Source organism: Atractosteus spatula, unplaced genomic scaffold, assembly GCF_055471065.1.
Source record: "Atractosteus spatula isolate fAtrSpa1 unplaced genomic scaffold, fAtrSpa1.hap1 Scaffold_105, whole genome shotgun sequence".
NCBI classification, from domain to species: Eukaryota; Metazoa; Chordata; class Actinopteri; order Semionotiformes; family Lepisosteidae; genus Atractosteus; species Atractosteus spatula.
Window position 1 is genome coordinate 95,851 of NW_028296659.1, and position 27,784 is coordinate 123,634.

The 27,784-nt window shown below is 62.2% G+C and overlaps 23 non-coding genes across 23 annotated transcripts; all 23 read right to left on the minus strand.

The window, feature by feature from the left end:
- Positions 1 to 702: 702 nt before the first annotated feature.
- On the minus strand, positions 703 to 893 carry LOC148809952 (U2 spliceosomal RNA). The gene has a single exon (XR_016087132.1). It is a non-coding gene; the product is annotated as a U2 spliceosomal RNA (small nuclear RNA).
- A 785-nt stretch (positions 894 to 1,678) lies between these two features.
- LOC148809953 (U2 spliceosomal RNA) lies at positions 1,679 to 1,869 on the minus strand. Its single transcript, XR_016087133.1, has one exon. It is a non-coding gene; the product is annotated as a U2 spliceosomal RNA (small nuclear RNA).
- Positions 1,870 to 2,654: 785 nt separating this feature from the next.
- LOC148809954 (U2 spliceosomal RNA) lies at positions 2,655 to 2,845 on the minus strand. The gene has a single exon (XR_016087134.1). It is a non-coding gene; the product is annotated as a U2 spliceosomal RNA (small nuclear RNA).
- A 785-nt stretch (positions 2,846 to 3,630) lies between these two features.
- LOC148809955 (U2 spliceosomal RNA) lies at positions 3,631 to 3,819 on the minus strand. Its single transcript, XR_016087090.1, has one exon. It is a non-coding gene; the product is annotated as a U2 spliceosomal RNA (small nuclear RNA).
- Positions 3,820 to 9,705: 5,886 nt separating this feature from the next.
- LOC148809956 (U2 spliceosomal RNA) lies at positions 9,706 to 9,896 on the minus strand. Its single transcript, XR_016087135.1, has one exon. It is a non-coding gene; the product is annotated as a U2 spliceosomal RNA (small nuclear RNA).
- A 783-nt stretch (positions 9,897 to 10,679) lies between these two features.
- On the minus strand, positions 10,680 to 10,870 carry LOC148809957 (U2 spliceosomal RNA). Its single transcript, XR_016087043.1, has one exon. It is a non-coding gene; the product is annotated as a U2 spliceosomal RNA (small nuclear RNA).
- Positions 10,871 to 11,653: 783 nt separating this feature from the next.
- Positions 11,654 to 11,844, minus strand: LOC148809958 (U2 spliceosomal RNA). The gene has a single exon (XR_016087044.1). It is a non-coding gene; the product is annotated as a U2 spliceosomal RNA (small nuclear RNA).
- A 785-nt stretch (positions 11,845 to 12,629) lies between these two features.
- LOC148809959 (U2 spliceosomal RNA) lies at positions 12,630 to 12,820 on the minus strand. The gene has a single exon (XR_016087045.1). It is a non-coding gene; the product is annotated as a U2 spliceosomal RNA (small nuclear RNA).
- Positions 12,821 to 13,607: 787 nt separating this feature from the next.
- Positions 13,608 to 13,798, minus strand: LOC148809960 (U2 spliceosomal RNA). Its single transcript, XR_016087046.1, has one exon. It is a non-coding gene; the product is annotated as a U2 spliceosomal RNA (small nuclear RNA).
- Positions 13,799 to 14,582: 784 nt separating this feature from the next.
- Positions 14,583 to 14,773, minus strand: LOC148809961 (U2 spliceosomal RNA). Its single transcript, XR_016087047.1, has one exon. It is a non-coding gene; the product is annotated as a U2 spliceosomal RNA (small nuclear RNA).
- Positions 14,774 to 15,556: 783 nt separating this feature from the next.
- Positions 15,557 to 15,747, minus strand: LOC148809962 (U2 spliceosomal RNA). The gene has a single exon (XR_016087049.1). It is a non-coding gene; the product is annotated as a U2 spliceosomal RNA (small nuclear RNA).
- Positions 15,748 to 16,534: 787 nt separating this feature from the next.
- Positions 16,535 to 16,725, minus strand: LOC148809963 (U2 spliceosomal RNA). Its single transcript, XR_016087050.1, has one exon. It is a non-coding gene; the product is annotated as a U2 spliceosomal RNA (small nuclear RNA).
- A 785-nt stretch (positions 16,726 to 17,510) lies between these two features.
- Positions 17,511 to 17,701, minus strand: LOC148809964 (U2 spliceosomal RNA). Its single transcript, XR_016087051.1, has one exon. It is a non-coding gene; the product is annotated as a U2 spliceosomal RNA (small nuclear RNA).
- Positions 17,702 to 18,488: 787 nt separating this feature from the next.
- LOC148809965 (U2 spliceosomal RNA) lies at positions 18,489 to 18,679 on the minus strand. The gene has a single exon (XR_016087052.1). It is a non-coding gene; the product is annotated as a U2 spliceosomal RNA (small nuclear RNA).
- Positions 18,680 to 19,460: 781 nt separating this feature from the next.
- LOC148809966 (U2 spliceosomal RNA) lies at positions 19,461 to 19,651 on the minus strand. Its single transcript, XR_016087053.1, has one exon. It is a non-coding gene; the product is annotated as a U2 spliceosomal RNA (small nuclear RNA).
- Positions 19,652 to 20,436: 785 nt separating this feature from the next.
- LOC148809967 (U2 spliceosomal RNA) lies at positions 20,437 to 20,627 on the minus strand. The gene has a single exon (XR_016087054.1). It is a non-coding gene; the product is annotated as a U2 spliceosomal RNA (small nuclear RNA).
- A 788-nt stretch (positions 20,628 to 21,415) lies between these two features.
- LOC148809968 (U2 spliceosomal RNA) lies at positions 21,416 to 21,606 on the minus strand. Its single transcript, XR_016087055.1, has one exon. It is a non-coding gene; the product is annotated as a U2 spliceosomal RNA (small nuclear RNA).
- Positions 21,607 to 22,393: 787 nt separating this feature from the next.
- On the minus strand, positions 22,394 to 22,584 carry LOC148809969 (U2 spliceosomal RNA). The gene has a single exon (XR_016087056.1). It is a non-coding gene; the product is annotated as a U2 spliceosomal RNA (small nuclear RNA).
- A 777-nt stretch (positions 22,585 to 23,361) lies between these two features.
- On the minus strand, positions 23,362 to 23,552 carry LOC148809970 (U2 spliceosomal RNA). The gene has a single exon (XR_016087057.1). It is a non-coding gene; the product is annotated as a U2 spliceosomal RNA (small nuclear RNA).
- Positions 23,553 to 24,337: 785 nt separating this feature from the next.
- LOC148809971 (U2 spliceosomal RNA) lies at positions 24,338 to 24,528 on the minus strand. The gene has a single exon (XR_016087058.1). It is a non-coding gene; the product is annotated as a U2 spliceosomal RNA (small nuclear RNA).
- Positions 24,529 to 25,311: 783 nt separating this feature from the next.
- Positions 25,312 to 25,502, minus strand: LOC148809972 (U2 spliceosomal RNA). The gene has a single exon (XR_016087060.1). It is a non-coding gene; the product is annotated as a U2 spliceosomal RNA (small nuclear RNA).
- Positions 25,503 to 26,288: 786 nt separating this feature from the next.
- LOC148809973 (U2 spliceosomal RNA) lies at positions 26,289 to 26,479 on the minus strand. Its single transcript, XR_016087061.1, has one exon. It is a non-coding gene; the product is annotated as a U2 spliceosomal RNA (small nuclear RNA).
- A 785-nt stretch (positions 26,480 to 27,264) lies between these two features.
- On the minus strand, positions 27,265 to 27,455 carry LOC148809974 (U2 spliceosomal RNA). Its single transcript, XR_016087062.1, has one exon. It is a non-coding gene; the product is annotated as a U2 spliceosomal RNA (small nuclear RNA).
- Positions 27,456 to 27,784: the final 329 nt, after the last annotated feature.

Sequence of the window (27,784 nt, forward strand, 5' to 3'; positions counted from 1 at the left end):
ACGCGGCTGCCGGCCGCCCGGACTCCGCTCTCCCCCTCTCTTGCCTGCCTGCTTGCTCGCCTGCCTGCCCGCCAGTCCCGGGCGGGGGCCCTGCTCTTTGATCTCCTGTCAACGGCCCGACAACGACCGCAGCCGCGGGGGGCGCCAGCCGGCCGGCCTCCTTAGCTTAGGCCCCTCCCACCAGCAGCAGCCGTGCCGAGTGAGCTGCAAGCGAAAGCGGACCGTCGGCACCTGCGGGCAGAGGCAAGGGGCAGCGCTCTCTCGGGAGGGACGGGGACACACACACACCTGCCTGCCTGCCGAAAAAAAGAAAGAAAAGGTGTATATACTAAGTTTTTTGGAGGGAAAACGGCCGGCTGTCGAAAGGGGCCCGCCTGCAAGGACGGGGACACACACACACACACACACACACACACACACACACACACACACACACACACAAGCCACGCCTGCCTCCCTGGAAAAAGGAGGAAAAAACTAAGTTTTTTGGAGGGAAAACGCACGGGAGCCGAAAAGGGGGCCGGCCTGCTTGCCGAGAGAGTCGAGGCGCGGGAAAGTGCACGGAGGGAGCACGGGAACGGGGAGGGGGAGAGAGAGAGACACAGAGACACACAGATGGACGAGAGACGAGACCGGAGAGGAAGGAGCTCCGGTCCACCTCGCTTGCTTGCTAGCTACGTCTGTCTTTTCACCGCTGAGAGAAGGTAGTGCACCGTTCCCGGAGGCGCTGCAATACCGGGCCGATGCGTGGAGAGGACGGAGCAAGCTCCTGATCCAGCTCCCTGTTCCAAAAATCCGTTTAATATGTGGTCCCCCGATGGGGGACGTATCAGATATTAAACTGATAAGAACAGATACTACACTTGATCTTAGCCAAAAGGCCGAGAAGCGATGCCCGACGCCGGCCTTGGGCGGGCGCGCGGGCGTCCGGCTGGCGCGCAGCGGCGCAGGCCGACGCCTCTGGAGCCCGGTCCGCACGCGGCTGCCGGCCGCCCGGACTCCGCTCTCCCCCTCTCTTGCCTGCCTGCTTGCTCGCCTGCCTGCCCGCCAGTCCCGGGCGGGGGCCCTGCTCTTTGATCTCCTGTCAACGGCCCGACAACGACCGCAGCCGCGGGGGGCGCCAGCCGGCCGGCCTCCTTAGCTTAGGCCCCTCCCACCAGCAGCAGCCGTGCCGAGTGAGCTGCAAGCGAAAGCGGACCGTCGGCACCTGCGGGCAGAGGCAAGGGGCAGCGCTCTCTCGGGAGGGACGGGGACACACACACACCTGCCTGCCTGCCGAAAAAAAGAAAGAAAAGGTGTATATACTAAGTTTTTTGGAGGGAAAACGGCCGGCTGTCGAAAGGGGCCCGCCTGCAAGGACGGGGCACACACACACACACACACACACACACACACACACACACACACACACACACACAGCCACGCCTGCCTCCCTGGAAAAAGGAGGAAAAAACTAAGTTTTTTGGAGGGAAAACGCACGGGAGCCGAAAAGGGGGCCGGCCTGCTTGCCGAGAGAGTCGAGGCGCGGGAAAGTGCACGGAGGGAGCACGGGAACGGGGAGGGGGAGAGAGAGAGACACAGAGACACACAGATGGACGAGAGACGAGACCGGAGAGGAAGGAGCTCCGGTCCACCTCGCTTGCTTGCTAGCTACGTCTGTCTTTTCACCGCTGAGAGAAGGTAGTGCACCGTTCCCGGAGGCGCTGCAATACCGGGCCGATGCGTGGAGAGGACGGAGCAAGCTCCTGATCCAGCTCCCTGTTCCAAAAATCCGTTTAATATGTGGTCCCCCGATGGGGGACGTATCAGATATTAAACTGATAAGAACAGATACTACACTTGATCTTAGCCAAAAGGCCGAGAAGCGATGCCCGACGCCGGCCTTGGGCGGGCGCGCGGGCGTCCGGCTGGCGCGCAGCGGCGCAGGCCGACGCCTCTGGAGCCCGGTCCGCACGCGGCTGCCGGCCGCCCGGACTCCGCTCTCCCCCTCTCTTGCCTGCCTGCTTGCTCGCCTGCCTGCCCGCCAGTCCCGGGCGGGGGCCCTGCTCTTTGATCTCCTGTCAACGGCCCGACAACGACCGCAGCCGCGGGGGGCGCCAGCCGGCCGGCCTCCTTAGCTTAGGCCCCTCCCACCAGCAGCAGCCGTGCCGAGTGAGCTGCAAGCGAAAGCGGACCGTCGGCACCTGCGGGCAGAGGCAAGGGGCAGCGCTCTCTCGGGAGGGACGGGGACACACACACACCTGCCTGCCTGCCGAAAAAAAGAAAGAAAAGGTGTATATACTAAGTTTTTTGGAGGGAAAACGGCCGGCTGTCGAAAGGGGCCCGCCTGCAAGGACGGGGACACACACACACACACACACACACACACACACACACACACACACACACACACAAGCCACGCCTGCCTCCCTGGAAAAAGGAGGAAAAAACTAAGTTTTTTGGAGGGAAAACGCACGGGAGCCGAAAAGGGGGCCGGCCTGCTTGCCGAGAGAGTCGAGGCGCGGGAAAGTGCACGGAGGGAGCACGGGAACGGGGAGGGGGAGAGAGAGAGACACAGAGACACACAGATGGACGAGAGACGAGACCGGAGAGGAAGGAGCTCCGGTCCACCTCGCTTGCTTGCTAGCTACGTCTGTCTTTTCACCGCTGAGAGAAGGTAGTGCACCGTTCCCGGAGGCGCTGCAATACCGGGCCGATGCGTGGAGAGGACGGAGCAAGCTCCTGATCCAGCTCCCTGTTCCAAAAATCCGTTTAATATGTGGTCCCCCGATGGGGGACGTATCAGATATTAAACTGATAAGAACAGATACTACACTTGATCTTAGCCAAAAGGCCGAGAAGCGATGCCCGACGCCGGCCTTGGGCGGGCGCGCGGGCGTCCGGCTGGCGCGCAGCGGCGCAGGCCGACGCCTCTGGAGCCCGGTCCGCACGCGGCTGCCGGCCGCCCGGACTCCGCTCTCCCCCTCTCTTGCCTGCCTGCTTGCTCGCCTGCCTGCCCGCCAGTCCCGGGCGGGGGCCCTGCTCTTTGATCTCCTGTCAACGGCCCGACAACGACCGCAGCCGCGGGGGGCGCCAGCCGGCCGGCCTCCTTAGCTTAGGCCCCTCCCACCAGCAGCAGCCGTGCCGAGTGAGCTGCAAGCGAAAGCGGACCGTCGGCACCTGCGGGCAGAGGCAAGGGGCAGCGCTCTCTCGGGAGGGACGGGGACACACACACACCTGCCTGCCTGCCGAAAAAAAGAAAGAAAAGGTGTATATACTAAGTTTTTTGGAGGGAAAACGGCCGGCTGTCGAAAGGGGCCCGCCTGCAAGGACGGGGACACACACACACACACACACACACACACACACACACACACACACACACACACAAGCCACGCCTGCCTCCCTGGAAAAAGGAGGAAAAAACTAAGTTTTTTGGAGGGAAAACGCACGGGAGCCGAAAAGGGGGCCGGCCTGCTTGCCGAGAGAGTCGAGGCGCGGGAAAGTGCACGGAGGGAGCACGGGAACGGGGAGGGGGAGAGAGAGAGACACAGAGACACACAGATGGACGAGAGACGAGACCGGAGAGGAAGGAGCTCCGGTCCACCTCGCTTGCTTGCTAGCTACGTCTGTCTTTTCACCGCTGAGAGAAGGTAGTGCACCGTTCCCGGAGGCGCTGCAATACCGGGCCGATGCGTGGAGAGGACGGAGCAAGCTCCTGATCCAGCTCCCTGTTCCAAAAATCCGTTTAATATGTGGTCCCCCGATGGGGGGGACGTATCAGATATTAAACTGATAAGAACAGATTTTTTTTTTTTTTATATTTATTAGAAAAACAGTACAAAAACAGAGCTCAAAAGTTTAATCTACCCACCACCTTTAACACCACGTGATCAAGTCCTTCCAGCGCTCCTTTGCGGCTGCGAAACCCCAGCGCATTATATCCCATCGGATTCTTCGGACCACATCCGCTTTCACTCTCCTCAGGATGCCTGCGATGGTCACCTCCACGCCGTTCCTGACCAGCTCAGTCCGTGCTTCCCACACGTACAGCTTTGTGAGACTGATCAGGAGCCACAGTAAGAAGCTGGCGGTCCAGGGACGGGAACCGGGCACTCCTCGCAGCACCATCCGCAGTGACAATGGGGAATCCAGACCTACCTGTGCGTATAGGTGTCTGCTGGTCCTCCACACCCCCTGCACGAACCCGCACTCCCAAAACACGTGGTTCACGGTCTCTTCACCTGTGCAGCCGTGTCTTGGGCACTGACTCTGCCGTGATAGTCCATGCGCATGCATGACGGACCTGACCGCCAACCGACCCCACACGCAGAGCCAGTTCAAGTCCTTCAACTTGTTGTCCAGGCCCTTTGGTTGGGCCTGCTGCCAGATTTCCCTGGGCACACCCAGGATCGCTGGCCTTTCCGACGTCAAAAGGGTCTTGTACATGAGCCTGTGGCTCAGCGCAGTCGTTCCTCCTTTGACCTCCGGGTGTGCCCGCAGCCACTGCACTGCGTGCCGGTAGTGCAGTGGGAGCCGCTCCGCCTTCGGGGTCGTGTTGCTCCAGACGGTCAGGTGTCGCATGCTCGTCGAGAGCCAGAGGCTCACAAACCGGCTACACAGGTGGGGCGGGTTCTCGTGCAGGATGACGCACAGGCCGGCGACGAACACACAGTCCAACTTCACCGGGAAGTCTGGAATCCCTCTGCCGCCGTCCGCGACGGGCCTACACATGTCCGTTCTTCTAATGCGCTCGTATGAGTGCCCCCAAACAAACCCAAAAATGGTCCTCACCAGTTCCTTCCGTCGTCCTGCAGGTAGGGGGTATACCACTGCCAGGTGGAGCAGCAGGGGCAGGATCTCTACCTTCAGCACCAGCGCCTTCCCTATCCAGGTCAAAGACCGCTTCTGCCAAAGGCCCAGCTGTTGATTGATCCTTCGGAACCTGGCCTCCCAGTTCAAGCCCGCGGGGTCCACGTTGTGGAAGAGGACCCCCAAGACTTTCACTGGGCCGGTCGTCCTCGTCAGCCCTCCAAACGTCCGTGGTTCACATGGCCAGGTCCCGAACAGTTTAACCAGGCTTTTGGCGTGGTTCAGTCGGGCGCCAGTGCCTCTAGAGAAGGCCTCCACGATGTCCAACGCCCTCCCCAGGCCGCTTTCAGAGCCCAGGAAGAGCGTGATGTCGTCCGCATAAGCGGCGATCTTGGCTTCCTGCCCTCCTCCACCTGGCACTCGGATTCCTTCCACTCCGGGATCCGTCCGTAACTGGTCCAGCAGGAGCTCGATGTAAATGACGTACAACAGGGGGGAGAGAGGACAGCCCTGTCGCACACCACACCTTACGGGGATGCTCCTCCCCACTGCGCCGTTAATACATACCCGGGATATTGCGCCGTCGTACAGAGTCCTGATCCACCTAACAAAACTGTCAGGCAGACCCTTCTTCCGCAACAGCGCCCACAGGATCCCATGATGGACCCGGTCAAAAGCCTTCGCCTGGTCCAAGCTCACCAGCATGAGCGGCAGGCCCCTGTCCTCCACCCAGGAGATGACGTCTCGGATCAGCTGCAGCGTCCAGCTGATCTTTCTTCCTGCCACGCCACATGTCTGGTCAGCCTTGACCAGCTCCGGCATTACGGTTCTCAGGCGGCCGCCCAGCACCCTGGCCAAGATCTTATAATCCGTGCACAGGAGCTGGATCGGCCTCCAGTTGCCCAGGTCCGCCTTGTCTCCACTCTTGAAAATCAAGGAGACGACTCCGGTCTTCATCGAGAGGCCCAACCCACCGCCGTTCAGGACCTCATTGAAAACCTGCACTAGGAAAGGCTCCAGCTGACTCCAGAAGGTGCGGTAAAACTCGGTCGGCAGGCCGTCAACGCCAGGGACAGTGCCTTTCTTCAAACCCAGCATTGCCGTTCGGACCTCTGCCCCCGACACTGGACCGACCAGTGCGGATGGGTCTTCTACCGCCGTCTCCACACCCTCCAAGAGCCTGTCCTTAGTGCTCGAGTCGATCTCCTTCTCTGAAAACAAGGCTTCGTAGAATCCTGTGGCGCACCTCAACATCCCGGGTATATCCGTGGCTGCAGTCCCGTCTTCGCGCCGGATGGTGTCGAAAAGACTGCGCTCTTGCTGTCTTCTCACGGCGCTGAAGAACTGGGCCGAGCAGCGTTCTTCTCCTTCCCTCCAGATTCCCTGCAACCTGAAAAGGAAGTCCTGTGCCCGCTGCAGCCACTTGTCCTTAAGCAGGCCTCTGACGTACGCAACTCGTTCGCCATCGAAGGCGCCCCCCTGGTTCAGCTGGCCATACAGTGCCTCAAGCTCCTGCTGGAGTTGGGTGCACTGGCGTTCCTCCAGTCTTCGCCGGATCCAGCAGTATCTTTTGGTAACCGTTGCGATGATGAGTTTACAAGATTCCCACCAGTGCACCGCGGAGCTGAAGAGTGCTCTCCTCTTCTCAAGGTCTCGAAGCACTGCCTCCATCTTCCTTTGGTATCTCGCCTCAAGTAGGACTTGCTTGTTCAGCTTCCAGTATCCGGCCTGGAAGCCGGGGTCCTCGACACCAAAGGAGACTGCCAGCAACTGATGGTCTGAAAACCAGGTGGGGGTCACCTGCCTGCTTAGGACTTTCCACTTTACAGTGGAGAGGATATAATCGAGGCGTCTGAAAATCCCCCGTCCGTTGTCCCAGGTGTGGTGTGCAACGTTATCAAACCCGTCTCGCAATCTGAAATCTGTGATCAAGGACCTCAGCAGGTGAACTCCCTCGCCGTGCGAGTCTCCTAAGTCGACATTGAAGTCGCCGCCCATGATCAGCTCCCTGTTGGTGTATAGCAAGGGCTCCAGATCTCTCAAAAAGGAGCCCTGCTGGCGTCTGTCTGCTGGGGCGTACACACCGATTAGTCTGATCTTCGTCCCCTTCCAGGTGCCATCCACCACCAGCAGACGTCCGGGGATCACTGAGCTGACCATCTGGACGGCGAAGCTTGGCGAGCCACACAGGATACCCACACCGGCAGAGTTCACCCCTCCGACGCTCCACCACGAAGGACCCCTCCTCCACGCCTTCTGGAGGGCCCTCACGTCGTCGAGGTCCTTGAGATGTACTTCTTGGAGGAAACACAGATCCAGATTCTTCTGAGACAGGTATGAAAACACCGCCGTCCGCTTGTCCTTTTGCCTCAAACCCCTCACATTGGCTGTTGCCACCACGAGGGTCATGGTGGCTCTAAGGGGGGGCTGTCACTCTCCATCTCCTCTCCCTGGCCGGGCTCGGGTGAGCTCGCCGCCCCTGCTGTACTCGCAGAGGTGTCACTGTCCGAGGTCTCCATAAAGGCGACCCCCCCCAGGGGGCTGCATTGAAAACCCTGTTCGGGGGTAAGCATGCCGGCCTGGCAGTCCACTATCGGGCTGCCCTCGTCTGTCGCAGCCTGCGCCACCGAGAAGGTGTGGCAGATTGCCGGACCGGACCCCTGTCCGGGAGGCAGAGAGTCCGCGGTGTCATCAGACTCGGAGTCACTCGAGGCTGACTGGGGCGTCTCTTCCACCATCTGTTCCGGGCCTGTCACCTCCTCCCGGTGTTCTCCGTCGTCTCCTCCTTCATCCGTCCTCTTCTTCTTCTCCTGGGTCTCCTTCTGCCGCCTCCCAGCTCGGGACCGTTTCTGCAGTTTCTTTCCTAGGGGGGTAAGAGCTGGTGCCCCCCCCTCCTCTCCCACCGGCCCCGACGCTGCAGATGTTTCTGCCGCCACTAGGGGGCGCGTCCCCCTCACCACATCTGCCCAGCTAGGGTTCCTCACCTCCCGTGAAGTTCCCGGTCGTGCCTCTTCTTCTCCTGCGAGTTCTCCTTGTCCTCCTTCCTGCCCTCCATCCTCCTCCTGCCTTTCCTCCCGGTGCTTACCCCCTTTCCTGTGGGCCTTGCCGCCCTCCGGTCGGTCTTCCTCCTCCCCGTCGGTCTCCTCTGGCCGCTGCACCCAGTCTCGGATCTCCTTCTCCAGGTCCTTGCCCCTCTGGCTGCACTGCCGGAACAAATGCCCCGTGTTCCCACACAGGGAGCACTCCTTTACTGGGCATGCCCGTGTGGAGTGGCCAGTGCGGTGGCACTTCCCACACTCTCCGACAGTGCACGACCCCTCGCGATGTCCAAAGCCACGACACTTCCTGCAAAAATCCGGCTGGTTCCAATAATACAAATACCCCCTACCTGGCCCGATGAAAAAGTTGCCCGGTGGGTGGGCGAAGCCGTCCGGCGACCTTAGATCCTGCCGTAGCTCGACCTGATAGCGGCGCTTCCCAGTCCAGACAGTACGGGTGTCACTGATGACATATGGGCCCTGAAGCACCTCCACGTACCGACGCAAAAAGGTCGTCACATCCTGGTCAGTCAAAAAAGGCTCGAACATGTGGACGACCACCCACCTTTTATTGTCGCCTTGCAGGCCCCCGCACTCATACTCACGCAGTTTCCCGTCCGCCTTCGCTCGTGCACATCTCTCCGCCGCCTCCTTGTGCAGTTTAGCACTGTTGAAGGTGGCATCCATAAATTTCTGTGCCCGGTTCCCCTGCAGACATAAAATATCGCTCGCCTTACATCCCAGAATTCCAAACAGCACTTCGTCTTCGAAAAGCTCACGTCCCGGAGGCTCCGTCTCCGCCTTCCAATGAAAGCGGATGGTCCATCGTACGCTGGGGTTCAGCCCGTCCTTCGTCGCCTCCCCGGGATCCGCAGCCATGACGAAAAGCAGCCTTTCGGCTGCCAAGCAGCCCACGCACCAAAAGTCCCAAGTGAAACGCAAATCCAAAAGTCCGAAATCCAAACGCAAATCCAAGAAAACAGTCCGGGGTCCAAAACGAAACAATCCAGCGGCGTCCTCAGTTGAAAAGTGTTGTCCTCCGATCTCGTCCCTCCCTCGACCTCCGACCTTGGCCAAAAGGCCGAGAAGCGATGCCCGACGCCGGCCTTGGGCGGGCGCGCGGGCGTCCGGCTGGCGCGCAGCGGCGCAGGCCGACGCCTCTGGAGCCCGGTCCGCACGCGGCTGCCGGCCGCCCGGACTCCGCTCTCCCCCTCTCTTGCCTGCCTGCTTGCTCGCCTGCCTGCCCGCCAGTCCCGGGCGGGGGCCCTGCTCTTTGATCTCCTGTCAACGGCCCGACAACGACCGCAGCCGCGGGGGGCGCCAGCCGGCCGGCCTCCTTAGCTTAGGCCCCTCCCACCAGCAGCAGCCGTGCCGAGTGAGCTGCAAGCGAAAGCGGACCGTCGGCACCTGCGGGCAGAGGCAAGGGGCAGCGCTCTCTCGGGAGGGACGGGGACACACACACACCTGCCTGCCTGCCGAAAAAAAGAAAGAAAAGGTGTATATACTAAGTTTTTTGGAGGGAAAACGGCCGGCTGTCGAAAGGGGCCCGCCTGCAAGGACGGGGACACACACACACACACACACACACACACACACACACACACACACACACACAAGCCACGCCTGCCTCCCTGGAAAAAGGAGGAAAAAACTAAGTTTTTTGGAGGGAAAACGCACGGGAGCCGAAAAGGGGGCCGGCCTGCTTGCCGAGAGAGTCGAGGCGCGGGAAAGTGCACGGAGGGAGCACGGGAACGGGGAGGGGGAGAGAGAGAGACACAGAGACACACAGATGGACGAGAGACGAGACCGGAGAGGAAGGAGCTCCGGTCCACCTCGCTTGCTTGCTAGCTACGTCTGTCTTTTCACCGCTGAGAGAAGGTAGTGCACCGTTCCCGGAGGCGCTGCAATACCGGGCCGATGCGTGGAGAGGACGGAGCAAGCTCCTGATCCAGCTCCCTGTTCCAAAAATCCGTTTAATATGTGGTCCCCCGATGGGGGACGTATCAGATATTAAACTGATAAGAACAGATACTACACTTGATCTTAGCCAAAAGGCCGAGAAGCGATGCCCGACGCCGGCCTTGGGCGGGCGCGCGGGCGTCCGGCTGGCGCGCAGCGGCGCAGGCCGACGCCTCTGGAGCCCGGTCCGCACGCGGCTGCCGGCCGCCCGGACTCCGCTCTCCCCCTCTCTTGCCTGCCTGCTTGCTCGCCTGCCTGCCCGCCAGTCCCGGGCGGGGGCCCTGCTCTTTGATCTCCTGTCAACGGCCCGACAACGACCGCAGCCGCGGGGGGCGCCAGCCGGCCGGCCTCCTTAGCTTAGGCCCCTCCCACCAGCAGCAGCCGTGCCGAGTGAGCTGCAAGCGAAAGCGGACCGTCGGCACCTGCGGGCAGAGGCAAGGGGCAGCGCTCTCTCGGGAGGGACGGGGACACACACACACCTGCCTGCCTGCCGAAAAAAAGAAAGAAAAGGTGTATATACTAAGTTTTTTGGAGGGAAAACGGCCGGCTGTCGAAAGGGGCCCGCCTGCAAGGACGGGGACACACACACACACACACACACACACACACACACACACACACACACACACAAGCCACGCCTGCCTCCCTGGAAAAAGGAGGAAAAAACTAAGTTTTTTGGAGGGAAAACGCACGGGAGCCGAAAAGGGGGCCGGCCTGCTTGCCGAGAGAGTCGAGGCGCGGGAAAGTGCACGGAGGGAGCACGGGAACGGGGAGGGGGAGAGAGAGAGACACAGAGACACACAGATGGACGAGAGACGAGACCGGAGAGGAAGGAGCTCCGGTCCACCTCGCTTGCTTGCTAGCTACGTCTGTCTTTTCACCGCTGAGAGAAGGTAGTGCACCGTTCCCGGAGGCGCTGCAATACCGGGCCGATGCGTGGAGAGGACGGAGCAAGCTCCTGATCCAGCTCCCTGTTCCAAAAATCCGTTTAATATGTGGTCCCCCGATGGGGGACGTATCAGATATTAAACTGATAAGAACAGATACTACACTTGATCTTAGCCAAAAGGCCGAGAAGCGATGCCCGACGCCGGCCTTGGGCGGGCGCGCGGGCGTCCGGCTGGCGCGCAGCGGCGCAGGCCGACGCCTCTGGAGCCCGGTCCGCACGCGGCTGCCGGCCGCCCGGACTCCGCTCTCCCCCTCTCTTGCCTGCCTGCTTGCTCGCCTGCCTGCCCGCCAGTCCCGGGCGGGGGCCCTGCTCTTTGATCTCCTGTCAACGGCCCGACAACGACCGCAGCCGCGGGGGGCGCCAGCCGGCCGGCCTCCTTAGCTTAGGCCCCTCCCACCAGCAGCAGCCGTGCCGAGTGAGCTGCAAGCGAAAGCGGACCGTCGGCACCTGCGGGCAGAGGCAAGGGGCAGCGCTCTCTCGGGAGGGACGGGGACACACACACACCTGCCTGCCTGCCGAAAAAAAGAAAGAAAAGGTGTATATACTAAGTTTTTTGGAGGGAAAACGGCCGGCTGTCGAAAGGGGCCCGCCTGCAAGGACGGGGACACACACACACACACACACACACACACACACACACACACACACACACACAAGCCACGCCTGCCTCCCTGGAAAAAGGAGGAAAAAACTAAGTTTTTTGGAGGGAAAACGCACGGGAGCCGAAAAGGGGGCCGGCCTGCTTGCCGAGAGAGTCGAGGCGCGGGAAAGTGCACGGAGGGAGCACGGGAACGGGGAGGGGGAGAGAGAGAGACACAGAGACACACAGATGGACGAGAGACGAGACCGGAGAGGAAGGAGCTCCGGTCCACCTCGCTTGCTTGCTAGCTACGTCTGTCTTTTCACCGCTGAGAGAAGGTAGTGCACCGTTCCCGGAGGCGCTGCAATACCGGGCCGATGCGTGGAGAGGACGGAGCAAGCTCCTGATCCAGCTCCCTGTTCCAAAAATCCGTTTAATATGTGGTCCCCCGATGGGGGACGTATCAGATATTAAACTGATAAGAACAGATACTACACTTGATCTTAGCCAAAAGGCCGAGAAGCGATGCCCGACGCCGGCCTTGGGCGGGCGCGCGGGCGTCCGGCTGGCGCGCAGCGGCGCAGGCCGACGCCTCTGGAGCCCGGTCCGCACGCGGCTGCCGGCCGCCCGGACTCCGCTCTCCCCCTCTCTTGCCTGCCTGCTTGCTCGCCTGCCTGCCCGCCAGTCCCGGGCGGGGGCCCTGCTCTTTGATCTCCTGTCAACGGCCCGACAACGACCGCAGCCGCGGGGGGCGCCAGCCGGCCGGCCTCCTTAGCTTAGGCCCCTCCCACCAGCAGCAGCCGTGCCGAGTGAGCTGCAAGCGAAAGCGGACCGTCGGCACCTGCGGGCAGAGGCAAGGGGCAGCGCTCTCTCGGGAGGGACGGGGACACACACACACCTGCCTGCCTGCCGAAAAAAAGAAAGAAAAGGTGTATATACTAAGTTTTTTGGAGGGAAAACGGCCGGCTGTCGAAAGGGGCCCGCCTGCAAGGACGGGGACACACACACACACACACACACACACACACACACACACACACACACACACACAAGCCACGCCTGCCTCCCTGGAAAAAGGAGGAAAAAACTAAGTTTTTTGGAGGGAAAACGCACGGGAGCCGAAAAGGGGGCCGGCCTGCTTGCCGAGAGAGTCGAGGCGCGGGAAAGTGCACGGAGGGAGCACGGGAACGGGGAGGGGGAGAGAGAGAGACACAGAGACACACAGATGGACGAGAGACGAGACCGGAGAGGAAGGAGCTCCGGTCCACCTCGCTTGCTTGCTAGCTACGTCTGTCTTTTCACCGCTGAGAGAAGGTAGTGCACCGTTCCCGGAGGCGCTGCAATACCGGGCCGATGCGTGGAGAGGACGGAGCAAGCTCCTGATCCAGCTCCCTGTTCCAAAAATCCGTTTAATATGTGGTCCCCCGATGGGGGACGTATCAGATATTAAACTGATAAGAACAGATACTACACTTGATCTTAGCCAAAAGGCCGAGAAGCGATGCCCGACGCCGGCCTTGGGCGGGCGCGCGGGCGTCCGGCTGGCGCGCAGCGGCGCAGGCCGACGCCTCTGGAGCCCGGTCCGCACGCGGCTGCCGGCCGCCCGGACTCCGCTCTCCCCCTCTCTTGCCTGCCTGCTTGCTCGCCTGCCTGCCCGCCAGTCCCGGGCGGGGGCCCTGCTCTTTGATCTCCTGTCAACGGCCCGACAACGACCGCAGCCGCGGGGGGCGCCAGCCGGCCGGCCTCCTTAGCTTAGGCCCCTCCCACCAGCAGCAGCCGTGCCGAGTGAGCTGCAAGCGAAAGCGGACCGTCGGCACCTGCGGGCAGAGGCAAGGGGCAGCGCTCTCTCGGGAGGGACGGGGACACACACACACCTGCCTGCCTGCCGAAAAAAAGAAAGAAAAGGTGTATATACTAAGTTTTTTGGAGGGAAAACGGCCGGCTGTCGAAAGGGGCCCGCCTGCAAGGACGGGGACACACACACACACACACACACACACACACACACACACACACACACACACACACAAGCCACGCCTGCCTCCCTGGAAAAAGGAGGAAAAAACTAAGTTTTTTGGAGGGAAAACGCACGGGAGCCGAAAAGGGGGCCGGCCTGCTTGCCGAGAGAGTCGAGGCGCGGGAAAGTGCACGGAGGGAGCACGGGAACGGGGAGGGGGAGAGAGAGAGACACAGAGACACACAGATGGACGAGAGACGAGACCGGAGAGGAAGGAGCTCCGGTCCACCTCGCTTGCTTGCTAGCTACGTCTGTCTTTTCACCGCTGAGAGAAGGTAGTGCACCGTTCCCGGAGGCGCTGCAATACCGGGCCGATGCGTGGAGAGGACGGAGCAAGCTCCTGATCCAGCTCCCTGTTCCAAAAATCCGTTTAATATGTGGTCCCCCGATGGGGGACGTATCAGATATTAAACTGATAAGAACAGATACTACACTTGATCTTAGCCAAAAGGCCGAGAAGCGATGCCCGACGCCGGCCTTGGGCGGGCGCGCGGGCGTCCGGCTGGCGCGCAGCGGCGCAGGCCGACGCCTCTGGAGCCCGGTCCGCACGCGGCTGCCGGCCGCCCGGACTCCGCTCTCCCCCTCTCTTGCCTGCCTGCTTGCTCGCCTGCCTGCCCGCCAGTCCCGGGCGGGGGCCCTGCTCTTTGATCTCCTGTCAACGGCCCGACAACGACCGCAGCCGCGGGGGGCGCCAGCCGGCCGGCCTCCTTAGCTTAGGCCCCTCCCACCAGCAGCAGCCGTGCCGAGTGAGCTGCAAGCGAAAGCGGACCGTCGGCACCTGCGGGCAGAGGCAAGGGGCAGCGCTCTCTCGGGAGGGACGGGGACACACACACACCTGCCTGCCTGCCGAAAAAAAGAAAGAAAAGGTGTATATACTAAGTTTTTTGGAGGGAAAACGGCCGGCTGTCGAAAGGGGCCCGCCTGCAAGGACGGGGACACACACACACACACACACACACACACACACACACACACACACACACACACAGCCACGCCTGCCTCCCTGGAAAAAGGAGGAAAAAACTAAGTTTTTTGGAGGGAAAACGCACGGGAGCCGAAAAGGGGGCCGGCCTGCTTGCCGAGAGAGTCGAGGCGCGGGAAAGTGCACGGAGGGAGCACGGGAACGGGGAGGGGGAGAGAGAGAGACACAGAGACACACAGATGGACGAGAGACGAGACCGGAGAGGAAGGAGCTCCGGTCCACCTCGCTTGCTTGCTAGCTACGTCTGTCTTTTCACCGCTGAGAGAAGGTAGTGCACCGTTCCCGGAGGCGCTGCAATACCGGGCCGATGCGTGGAGAGGACGGAGCAAGCTCCTGATCCAGCTCCCTGTTCCAAAAATCCGTTTAATATGTGGTCCCCCGATGGGGGACGTATCAGATATTAAACTGATAAGAACAGATACTACACTTGATCTTAGCCAAAAGGCCGAGAAGCGATGCCCGACGCCGGCCTTGGGCGGGCGCGCGGGCGTCCGGCTGGCGCGCAGCGGCGCAGGCCGACGCCTCTGGAGCCCGGTCCGCACGCGGCTGCCGGCCGCCCGGACTCCGCTCTCCCCCTCTCTTGCCTGCCTGCTTGCTCGCCTGCCTGCCCGCCAGTCCCGGGCGGGGGCCCTGCTCTTTGATCTCCTGTCAACGGCCCGACAACGACCGCAGCCGCGGGGGGCGCCAGCCGGCCGGCCTCCTTAGCTTAGGCCCCTCCCACCAGCAGCAGCCGTGCCGAGTGAGCTGCAAGCGAAAGCGGACCGTCGGCACCTGCGGGCAGAGGCAAGGGGCAGCGCTCTCTCGGGAGGGACGGGGACACACACACACCTGCCTGCCTGCCGAAAAAAAGAAAGAAAAGGTGTATATACTAAGTTTTTTGGAGGGAAAACGGCCGGCTGTCGAAAGGGGCCCGCCTGCAAGGACGGGGACACACACACACACACACACACACACACACACACACACACACACACACACAAGCCACGCCTGCCTCCCTGGAAAAAGGAGGAAAAAACTAAGTTTTTTGGAGGGAAAACGCACGGGAGCCGAAAAGGGGGCCGGCCTGCTTGCCGAGAGAGTCGAGGCGCGGGAAAGTGCACGGAGGGAGCACGGGAACGGGGAGGGGGAGAGAGAGAGACACAGAGACACACAGATGGACGAGAGACGAGACCGGAGAGGAAGGAGCTCCGGTCCACCTCGCTTGCTTGCTAGCTACGTCTGTCTTTTCACCGCTGAGAGAAGGTAGTGCACCGTTCCCGGAGGCGCTGCAATACCGGGCCGATGCGTGGAGAGGACGGAGCAAGCTCCTGATCCAGCTCCCTGTTCCAAAAATCCGTTTAATATGTGGTCCCCCGATGGGGGACGTATCAGATATTAAACTGATAAGAACAGATACTACACTTGATCTTAGCCAAAAGGCCGAGAAGCGATGCCCGACGCCGGCCTTGGGCGGGCGCGCGGGCGTCCGGCTGGCGCGCAGCGGCGCAGGCCGACGCCTCTGGAGCCCGGTCCGCACGCGGCTGCCGGCCGCCCGGACTCCGCTCTCCCCCTCTCTTGCCTGCCTGCTTGCTCGCCTGCCTGCCCGCCAGTCCCGGGCGGGGGCCCTGCTCTTTGATCTCCTGTCAACGGCCCGACAACGACCGCAGCCGCGGGGGGCGCCAGCCGGCCGGCCTCCTTAGCTTAGGCCCCTCCCACCAGCAGCAGCCGTGCCGAGTGAGCTGCAAGCGAAAGCGGACCGTCGGCACCTGCGGGCAGAGGCAAGGGGCAGCGCTCTCTCGGGAGGGACGGGGACACACACACACCTGCCTGCCTGCCGAAAAAAAGAAAGAAAAGGTGTATATACTAAGTTTTTTGGAGGGAAAACGGCCGGCTGTCGAAAGGGGCCCGCCTGCAAGGACGGGGACACACACACACACACACACACACACACACACACACACACACACACACACACACAAGCCACGCCTGCCTCCCTGGAAAAAGGAGGAAAAAACTAAGTTTTTTGGAGGGAAAACGCACGGGAGCCGAAAAGGGGGCCGGCCTGCTTGCCGAGAGAGTCGAGGCGCGGGAAAGTGCACGGAGGGAGCACGGGAACGGGGAGGGGGAGAGAGAGAGACACAGAGACACACAGATGGACGAGAGACGAGACCGGAGAGGAAGGAGCTCCGGTCCACCTCGCTTGCTTGCTAGCTACGTCTGTCTTTTCACCGCTGAGAGAAGGTAGTGCACCGTTCCCGGAGGCGCTGCAATACCGGGCCGATGCGTGGAGAGGACGGAGCAAGCTCCTGATCCAGCTCCCTGTTCCAAAAATCCGTTTAATATGTGGTCCCCCGATGGGGGACGTATCAGATATTAAACTGATAAGAACAGATACTACACTTGATCTTAGCCAAAAGGCCGAGAAGCGATGCCCGACGCCGGCCTTGGGCGGGCGCGCGGGCGTCCGGCTGGCGCGCAGCGGCGCAGGCCGACGCCTCTGGAGCCCGGTCCGCACGCGGCTGCCGGCCGCCCGGACTCCGCTCTCCCCCTCTCTTGCCTGCCTGCTTGCTCGCCTGCCTGCCCGCCAGTCCCGGGCGGGGGCCCTGCTCTTTGATCTCCTGTCAACGGCCCGACAACGACCGCAGCCGCGGGGGGCGCCAGCCGGCCGGCCTCCTTAGCTTAGGCCCCTCCCACCAGCAGCAGCCGTGCCGAGTGAGCTGCAAGCGAAAGCGGACCGTCGGCACCTGCGGGCAGAGGCAAGGGGCAGCGCTCTCTCGGGAGGGACGGGGACACACACACACCTGCCTGCCTGCCGAAAAAAAGAAAGAAAAGGTGTATATACTAAGTTTTTTGGAGGGAAAACGGCCGGCTGTCGAAAGGGGCCCGCCTGCAAGGACGGGGACACACACACACACACACACACACACACACACACACACACACACACACACACAAGCCACGCCTGCCTCCCTGGAAAAAGGAGGAAAAAACTAAGTTTTTTGGAGGGAAAACGCACGGGAGCCGAAAAGGGGGCCGGCCTGCTTGCCGAGAGAGTCGAGGCGCGGGAAAGTGCACGGAGGGAGCACGGGAACGGGGAGGGGGAGAGAGAGAGACACAGAGACACACAGATGGACGAGAGACGAGACCGGAGAGGAAGGAGCTCCGGTCCACCTCGCTTGCTTGCTAGCTACGTCTGTCTTTTCACCGCTGAGAGAAGGTAGTGCACCGTTCCCGGAGGCGCTGCAATACCGGGCCGATGCGTGGAGAGGACGGAGCAAGCTCCTGATCCAGCTCCCTGTTCCAAAAATCCGTTTAATATGTGGTCCCCCGATGGGGGACGTATCAGATATTAAACTGATAAGAACAGATACTACACTTGATCTTAGCCAAAAGGCCGAGAAGCGATGCCCGACGCCGGCCTTGGGCGGGCGCGCGGGCGTCCGGCTGGCGCGCAGCGGCGCAGGCCGACGCCTCTGGAGCCCGGTCCGCACGCGGCTGCCGGCCGCCCGGACTCCGCTCTCCCCCTCTCTTGCCTGCCTGCTTGCTCGCCTGCCTGCCCGCCAGTCCCGGGCGGGGGCCCTGCTCTTTGATCTCCTGTCAACGGCCCGACAACGACCGCAGCCGCGGGGGGCGCCAGCCGGCCGGCCTCCTTAGCTTAGGCCCCTCCCACCAGCAGCAGCCGTGCCGAGTGAGCTGCAAGCGAAAGCGGACCGTCGGCACCTGCGGGCAGAGGCAAGGGGCAGCGCTCTCTCGGGAGGGACGGGGACACACACACACCTGCCTGCCTGCCGAAAAAAAGAAAGAAAAGGTGTATATACTAAGTTTTTTGGAGGGAAAACGGCCGGCTGTCGAAAGGGGCCCGCCTGCAAGGACGGGGACACACACACACACACACACACACACACACACACACACACACACACACACACACAAGCCACGCCTGCCTCCCTGGAAAAAGGAGGAAAAAACTAAGTTTTTTGGAGGGAAAACGCACGGGAGCCGAAAAGGGGGCCGGCCTGCTTGCCGAGAGAGTCGAGGCGCGGGAAAGTGCACGGAGGGAGCACGGGAACGGGGAGGGGGAGAGAGAGAGACACAGAGACACACAGATGGACGAGAGACGAGACCGGAGAGGAAGGAGCTCCGGTCCACCTCGCTTGCTTGCTAGCTACGTCTGTCTTTTCACCGCTGAGAGAAGGTAGTGCACCGTTCCCGGAGGCGCTGCAATACCGGGCCGATGCGTGGAGAGGACGGAGCAAGCTCCTGATCCAGCTCCCTGTTCCAAAAATCCGTTTAATATGTGGTCCCCCGATGGGGGACGTATCAGATATTAAACTGATAAGAACAGATACTACACTTGATCTTAGCCAAAAGGCCGAGAAGCGATGCCCGACGCCGGCCTTGGGCGGGCGCGCGGGCGTCCGGCTGGCGCGCAGCGGCGCAGGCCGACGCCTCTGGAGCCCGGTCCGCACGCGGCTGCCGGCCGCCCGGACTCCGCTCTCCCCCTCTCTTGCCTGCCTGCTTGCTCGCCTGCCTGCCCGCCAGTCCCGGGCGGGGGCCCTGCTCTTTGATCTCCTGTCAACGGCCCGACAACGACCGCAGCCGCGGGGGGCGCCAGCCGGCCGGCCTCCTTAGCTTAGGCCCCTCCCACCAGCAGCAGCCGTGCCGAGTGAGCTGCAAGCGAAAGCGGACCGTCGGCACCTGCGGGCAGAGGCAAGGGGCAGCGCTCTCTCGGGAGGGACGGGGACACACACACACCTGCCTGCCTGCCGAAAAAAAGAAAGAAAAGGTGTATATACTAAGTTTTTTGGAGGGAAAACGGCCGGCTGTCGAAAGGGGCCCGCCTGCAAGGACGGGGACACACACACACACACACACACACACACACACACACACACACACACACAAGCCACGCCTGCCTCCCTGGAAAAAGGAGGAAAAAACTAAGTTTTTTGGAGGGAAAACGCACGGGAGCCGAAAAGGGGGCCGGCCTGCTTGCCGAGAGAGTCGAGGCGCGGGAAAGTGCACGGAGGGAGCACGGGAACGGGGAGGGGGAGAGAGAGAGACACAGAGACACACAGATGGACGAGAGACGAGACCGGAGAGGAAGGAGCTCCGGTCCACCTCGCTTGCTTGCTAGCTACGTCTGTCTTTTCACCGCTGAGAGAAGGTAGTGCACCGTTCCCGGAGGCGCTGCAATACCGGGCCGATGCGTGGAGAGGACGGAGCAAGCTCCTGATCCAGCTCCCTGTTCCAAAAATCCGTTTAATATGTGGTCCCCCGATGGGGGACGTATCAGATATTAAACTGATAAGAACAGATACTACACTTGATCTTAGCCAAAAGGCCGAGAAGCGATGCCCGACGCCGGCCTTGGGCGGGCGCGCGGGCGTCCGGCTGGCGCGCAGCGGCGCAGGCCGACGCCTCTGGAGCCCGGTCCGCACGCGGCTGCCGGCCGCCCGGACTCCGCTCTCCCCCTCTCTTGCCTGCCTGCTTGCTCGCCTGCCTGCCCGCCAGTCCCGGGCGGGGGCCCTGCTCTTTGATCTCCTGTCAACGGCCCGACAACGACCGCAGCCGCGGGGGGCGCCAGCCGGCCGGCCTCCTTAGCTTAGGCCCCTCCCACCAGCAGCAGCCGTGCCGAGTGAGCTGCAAGCGAAAGCGGACCGTCGGCACCTGCGGGCAGAGGCAAGGGGCAGCGCTCTCTCGGGAGGGACGGGGACACACACACACCTGCCTGCCTGCCGAAAAAAAGAAAGAAAAGGTGTATATACTAAGTTTTTTGGAGGGAAAACGGCCGGCTGTCGAAAGGGGCCCGCCTGCAAGGACGGGGACACACACACACACACACACACACACACACACACACACACACACACACACACAAGCCACGCCTGCCTCCCTGGAAAAAGGAGGAAAAAACTAAGTTTTTTGGAGGGAAAACGCACGGGAGCCGAAAAGGGGGCCGGCCTGCTTGCCGAGAGAGTCGAGGCGCGGGAAAGTGCACGGAGGGAGCACGGGAACGGGGAGGGGGAGAGAGAGAGACACAGAGACACACAGATGGACGAGAGACGAGACCGGAGAGGAAGGAGCTCCGGTCCACCTCGCTTGCTTGCTAGCTACGTCTGTCTTTTCACCGCTGAGAGAAGGTAGTGCACCGTTCCCGGAGGCGCTGCAATACCGGGCCGATGCGTGGAGAGGACGGAGCAAGCTCCTGATCCAGCTCCCTGTTCCAAAAATCCGTTTAATATGTGGTCCCCCGATGGGGGACGTATCAGATATTAAACTGATAAGAACAGATACTACACTTGATCTTAGCCAAAAGGCCGAGAAGCGATGCCCGACGCCGGCCTTGGGCGGGCGCGCGGGCGTCCGGCTGGCGCGCAGCGGCGCAGGCCGACGCCTCTGGAGCCCGGTCCGCACGCGGCTGCCGGCCGCCCGGACTCCGCTCTCCCCCTCTCTTGCCTGCCTGCTTGCTCGCCTGCCTGCCCGCCAGTCCCGGGCGGGGGCCCTGCTCTTTGATCTCCTGTCAACGGCCCGACAACGACCGCAGCCGCGGGGGGCGCCAGCCGGCCGGCCTCCTTAGCTTAGGCCCCTCCCACCAGCAGCAGCCGTGCCGAGTGAGCTGCAAGCGAAAGCGGACCGTCGGCACCTGCGGGCAGAGGCAAGGGGCAGCGCTCTCTCGGGAGGGACGGGGACACACACACACCTGCCTGCCTGCCGAAAAAAAGAAAGAAAAGGTGTATATACTAAGTTTTTTGGAGGGAAAACGGCCGGCTGTCGAAAGGGGCCCGCCTGCAAGGACGGGGACACACACACACACACACACACACACACACACACACACACACACACACACACACACAGCCACGCCTGCCTCCCTGGAAAAAGGAGGAAAAAACTAAGTTTTTTGGAGGGAAAACGCACGGGAGCCGAAAAGGGGGCCGGCCTGCTTGCCGAGAGAGTCGAGGCGCGGGAAAGTGCACGGAGGGAGCACGGGAACGGGGAGGGGGAGAGAGAGAGACACAGAGACACACAGATGGACGAGAGACGAGACCGGAGAGGAAGGAGCTCCGGTCCACCTCGCTTGCTTGCTAGCTACGTCTGTCTTTTCACCGCTGAGAGAAGGTAGTGCACCGTTCCCGGAGGCGCTGCAATACCGGGCCGATGCGTGGAGAGGACGGAGCAAGCTCCTGATCCAGCTCCCTGTTCCAAAAATCCGTTTAATATGTGGTCCCCCGATGGGGGACGTATCAGATATTAAACTGATAAGAACAGATACTACACTTGATCTTAGCCAAAAGGCCGAGAAGCGATGCCCGACGCCGGCCTTGGGCGGGCGCGCGGGCGTCCGGCTGGCGCGCAGCGGCGCAGGCCGACGCCTCTGGAGCCCGGTCCGCACGCGGCTGCCGGCCGCCCGGACTCCGCTCTCCCCCTCTCTTGCCTGCCTGCTTGCTCGCCTGCCTGCCCGCCAGTCCCGGGCGGGGGCCCTGCTCTTTGATCTCCTGTCAACGGCCCGACAACGACCGCAGCCGCGGGGGGCGCCAGCCGGCCGGCCTCCTTAGCTTAGGCCCCTCCCACCAGCAGCAGCCGTGCCGAGTGAGCTGCAAGCGAAAGCGGACCGTCGGCACCTGCGGGCAGAGGCAAGGGGCAGCGCTCTCTCGGGAGGGACGGGGACACACACACACCTGCCTGCCTGCCGAAAAAAAGAAAGAAAAGGTGTATATACTAAGTTTTTTGGAGGGAAAACGGCCGGCTGTCGAAAGGGGCCCGCCTGCAAGGACGGGGACACACACACACACACACACACACACACACACACACACACACACACACACACACAAGCCACGCCTGCCTCCCTGGAAAAAGGAGGAAAAAACTAAGTTTTTTGGAGGGAAAACGCACGGGAGCCGAAAAGGGGGCCGGCCTGCTTGCCGAGAGAGTCGAGGCGCGGGAAAGTGCACGGAGGGAGCACGGGAACGGGGAGGGGGAGAGAGAGAGACACAGAGACACACAGATGGACGAGAGACGAGACCGGAGAGGAAGGAGCTCCGGTCCACCTCGCTTGCTTGCTAGCTACGTCTGTCTTTTCACCGCTGAGAGAAGGTAGTGCACCGTTCCCGGAGGCGCTGCAATACCGGGCCGATGCGTGGAGAGGACGGAGCAAGCTCCTGATCCAGCTCCCTGTTCCAAAAATCCGTTTAATATGTGGTCCCCCGATGGGGGACGTATCAGATATTAAACTGATAAGAACAGATACTACACTTGATCTTAGCCAAAAGGCCGAGAAGCGATGCCCGACGCCGGCCTTGGGCGGGCGCGCGGGCGTCCGGCTGGCGCGCAGCGGCGCAGGCCGACGCCTCTGGAGCCCGGTCCGCACGCGGCTGCCGGCCGCCCGGACTCCGCTCTCCCCCTCTCTTGCCTGCCTGCTTGCTCGCCTGCCTGCCCGCCAGTCCCGGGCGGGGGCCCTGCTCTTTGATCTCCTGTCAACGGCCCGACAACGACCGCAGCCGCGGGGGGCGCCAGCCGGCCGGCCTCCTTAGCTTAGGCCCCTCCCACCAGCAGCAGCCGTGCCGAGTGAGCTGCAAGCGAAAGCGGACCGTCGGCACCTGCGGGCAGAGGCAAGGGGCAGCGCTCTCTCGGGAGGGACGGGGACACACACACACCTGCCTGCCTGCCGAAAAAAAGAAAGAAAAGGTGTATATACTAAGTTTTTTGGAGGGAAAACGGCCGGCTGTCGAAAGGGGCCCGCCTGCAAGGACGGGGACACACACACACACACACACACACACACACACACACACACCACACAAGCACGCCTGCCTCCCTGGAAAAAGGAGGAAAAAACTAAGTTTTTTGGAGGGAAAACGCACGGGAGCCGAAAAGGGGGCCGGCCTGCTTGCCGAGAGAGTCGAGGCGCGGGAAAGTGCACGGAGGGAGCACGGGAACGGGGAGGGGGAGAGAGAGAGACACAGAGACACACAGATGGACGAGAGACGAGACCGGAGAGGAAGGAGCTCCGGTCCACCTCGCTTGCTTGCTAGCTACGTCTGTCTTTTCACCGCTGAGAGAAGGTAGTGCACCGTTCCCGGAGGCGCTGCAATACCGGGCCGATGCGTGGAGAGGACGGAGCAAGCTCCTGATCCAGCTCCCTGTTCCAAAAATCCGTTTAATATGTGGTCCCCCGATGGGGGACGTATCAGATATTAAACTGATAAGAACAGATACTACACTTGATCTTAGCCAAAAGGCCGAGAAGCGATGCCCGACGCCGGCCTTGGGCGGGCGCGCGGGCGTCCGGCTGGCGCGCAGCGGCGCAGGCCGACGCCTCTGGAGCCCGGTCCGCACGCGGCTGCCGGCCGCCCGGACTCCGCTCTCCCCCTCTCTTGCCTGCCTGCTTGCTCGCCTGCCTGCCCGCCAGTCCCGGGCGGGGGCCCTGCTCTTTGATCTCCTGTCAACGGCCCGACAACGACCGCAGCCGCGGGGGGCGCCAGCCGGCCGGCCTCCTTAGCTTAGGCCCCTCCCACCAGCAGCAGCCGTGCCGAGTGAGCTGCAAGCGAAAGCGGACCGTCGGCACCTGCGGGCAGAGGCAAGGGGCAGCGCTCTCTCGGGAGGGACGGGGACACACACACACCTGCCTGCCTGCCGAAAAAAAGAAAGAAAAGGTGTATATACTAAGTTTTTTGGAGGGAAAACGGCCGGCTGTCGAAAGGGGCCCGCCTGCAAGGACGGGGACACACACACACACACACACACACACACACACACACACACACACACACACACAAGCCACGCCTGCCTCCCTGGAAAAAGGAGGAAAAAACTAAGTTTTTTGGAGGGAAAACGCACGGGAGCCGAAAAGGGGGCCGGCCTGCTTGCCGAGAGAGTCGAGGCGCGGGAAAGTGCACGGAGGGAGCACGGGAACGGGGAGGGGGAGAGAGAGAGACACAGAGACACACAGATGGACGAGAGACGAGACCGGAGAGGAAGGAGCTCCGGTCCACCTCGCTTGCTTGCTAGCTACGTCTGTCTTTTCACCGCTGAGAGAAGGTAGTGCACCGTTCCCGGAGGCGCTGCAATACCGGGCCGATGCGTGGAGAGGACGGAGCAAGCTCCTGATCCAGCTCCCTGTTCCAAAAATCCGTTTAATATGTGGTCCCCCGATGGGGGACGTATCAGATATTAAACTGATAAGAACAGATACTACACTTGATCTTAGCCAAAAGGCCGAGAAGCGATGCCCGACGCCGGCCTTGGGCGGGCGCGCGGGCGTCCGGCTGGCGCGCAGCGGCGCAGGCCGACGCCTCTGGAGCCCGGTCCGCACGCGGCTGCCGGCCGCCCGGACTCCGCTCTCCCCCTCTCTTGCCTGCCTGCTTGCTCGCCTGCCTGCCCGCCAGTCCCGGGCGGGGGCCCTGCTCTTTGATCTCCTGTCAACGGCCCGACAACGACCGCAGCCGCGGGGGGCGCCAGCCGGCCGGCCTCCTTAGCTTAGGCCCCTCCCACCAGCAGCAGCCGTGCCGAGTGAGCTGCAAGCGAAAGCGGACCGTCGGCACCTGCGGGCAGAGGCAAGGGGCAGCGCTCTCTCGGGAGGGACGGGGACACACACACACCTGCCTGCCTGCCGAAAAAAAGAAAGAAAAGGTGTATATACTAAGTTTTTTGGAGGGAAAACGGCCGGCTGTCGAAAGGGGCCCGCCTGCAAGGACGGGGACACACACACACACACACACACACACACACACACACACACACACACACACAAGCCACGCCTGCCTCCCTGGAAAAAGGAGGAAAAAACTAAGTTTTTTGGAGGGAAAACGCACGGGAGCCGAAAAGGGGGCCGGCCTGCTTGCCGAGAGAGTCGAGGCGCGGGAAAGTGCACGGAGGGAGCACGGGAACGGGGAGGGGGAGAGAGAGAGACACAGAGACACACAGATGGACGAGAGACGAGACCGGAGAGGAAGGAGCTCCGGTCCACCTCGCTTGCTTGCTAGCTACGTCTGTCTTTTCACCGCTGAGAGAAGGTAGTGCACCGTTCCCGGAGGCGCTGCAATACCGGGCCGATGCGTGGAGAGGACGGAGCAAGCTCCTGATCCAGCTCCCTGTTCCAAAAATCCGTTTAATATGTGGTCCCCCGATGGGGGACGTATCAGATATTAAACTGATAAGAACAGATACTACACTTGATCTTAGCCAAAAGGCCGAGAAGCGATGCCCGACGCCGGCCTTGGGCGGGCGCGCGGGCGTCCGGCTGGCGCGCAGCGGCGCAGGCCGACGCCTCTGGAGCCCGGTCCGCACGCGGCTGCCGGCCGCCCGGACTCCGCTCTCCCCCTCTCTTGCCTGCCTGCTTGCTCGCCTGCCTGCCCGCCAGTCCCGGGCGGGGGCCCTGCTCTTTGATCTCCTGTCAACGGCCCGACAACGACCGCAGCCGCGGGGGGCGCCAGCCGGCCGGCCTCCTTAGCTTAGGCCCCTCCCACCAGCAGCAGCCGTGCCGAGTGAGCTGCAAGCGAAAGCGGACCGTCGGCACCTGCGGGCAGAGGCAAGGGGCAGCGCTCTCTCGGGAGGGACGGGGACACACACACACCTGCCTGCCTGCCGAAAAAAAGAAAGAAAAGGTGTATATACTAAGTTTTTTGGAGGGAAAACGGCCGGCTGTCGAAAGGGGCCCGCCTGCAAGGACGGGGACACACACACACACACACACACACACACACACACACACACACACACACACACAAGCCACGCCTGCCTCCCTGGAAAAAGGAGGAAAAAACTAAGTTTTTTGGAGGGAAAACGCACGGGAGCCGAAAAGGGGGCCGGCCTGCTTGCCGAGAGAGTCGAGGCGCGGGAAAGTGCACGGAGGGAGCACGGGAACGGGGAGGGGGAGAGAGAGAGACACAGAGAACACACAGATGGACGAGAGACGAGACCGGAGAGGAAGGAGCTCCGGTCCACCTCGCTTGCTTGCTAGCTACGTCTGTCTTTTCACCGCTGAGAGAAGGTAGTGCACCGTTCCCGGAGGCGCTGCAATACCGGGCCGATGCGTGGAGAGGACGGAGCAAGCTCCTGATCCAGCTCCCTGTTCCAAAAATCCGTTTAATATGTGGTCCCCCGATGGGGGACGTATCAGATATTAAACTGATAAGAACAGATACTACACTTGATCTTAGCCAAAAGGCCGAGAAGCGATGCCCGACGCCGGCCTTGGGCGGGCGCGCGGGCGTCCGGCTGGCGCGCAGCGGCGCAGGCCGACGCCTCTGGAGCCCGGTCCGCACGCGGCTGCCGGCCGCCCGGACTCCGCTCTCCCCCTCTCTTGCCTGCCTGCTTGCTCGCCTGCCTGCCCGCCAGTCCCGGGCGGGGGCCCTGCTCTTTGATCTCCTGTCAACGGCCCGACAACGACCGCAGCCGCGGGGGGCGCCAGCCGGCCGGCCTCCTTAGCTTAGGCCCCTCCCACCAGCAGCAGCCGTGCCGAGTGAGCTGCAAGCGAAAGCGGACCGTCGGCACCTGCGGGCAGAGGCAAGGGGCAGCGCTCTCTCGGGAGGGACGGGGACACACACACACCTGCCTGCCTGCCGAAAAAAAGAAAGAAAAGGTGTATATACTAAGTTTTTTGGAGGGAAAACGGCCGGCTGTCGAAAGGGGCCCGCCTGCAAGGACGGGGACACACACACACACACACACACACACACACACACACACACACACACACACACAAGCCACGCCTGCCTCCCTGGAAAAAGGAGGAAAAAACTAAGTTTTTTGGAGGGAAAACGCACGGGAGCCGAAAAGGGGGCCGGCCTGCTTGCCGAGAGAGTCGAGGCGCGGGAAAGTGCACGGAGGGAGCACGGGAACGGGGAGGGGGAGAGAGAGAGACACAGAGACACACAGATGGACGAGAGACGAGACCGGAGAGGAAGGAGCTCCGGTCCACCTCGCTTGCTTGCTAGCTACGTCTGTCTTTTCACCGCTGAGAGAAGGTAGTGCACCGTTCCCGGAGGCGCTGCAATACCGGGCCGATGCGTGGAGAGGACGGAGCAAGCTCCTGATCCAGCTCCCTGTTCCAAAAATCCGTTTAATATGTGGTCCCCCGATGGGGGACGTATCAGATATTAAACTGATAAGAACAGATACTACACTTGATCTTAGCCAAAAGGCCGAGAAGCGATGCCCGACGCCGGCCTTGGGCGGGCGCGCGGGCGTCCGGCTGGCGCGCAGCGGCGCAGGCCGACGCCTCTGGAGCCCGGTCCGCACGCGGCTGCCGGCCGCCCGGACTCCGCTCTCCCCCTCTCTTGCCTGCCTGCTTGCTCGCCTGCCTGCCCGCCAGTCCCGGGCGGGGGCCCTGCTCTTTGATCTCCTGTCAACGGCCCGACAACGACCGCAGCCGCGGGGGGCGCCAGCCGGCCGGCCTCCTTAGCTTAGGCCCCTCCCACCAGCAGCAGCCGTGCCGAGTGAGCTGCAAGCGAAAGCGGACCGTCGGCACCTGCGGGCAGAGGCA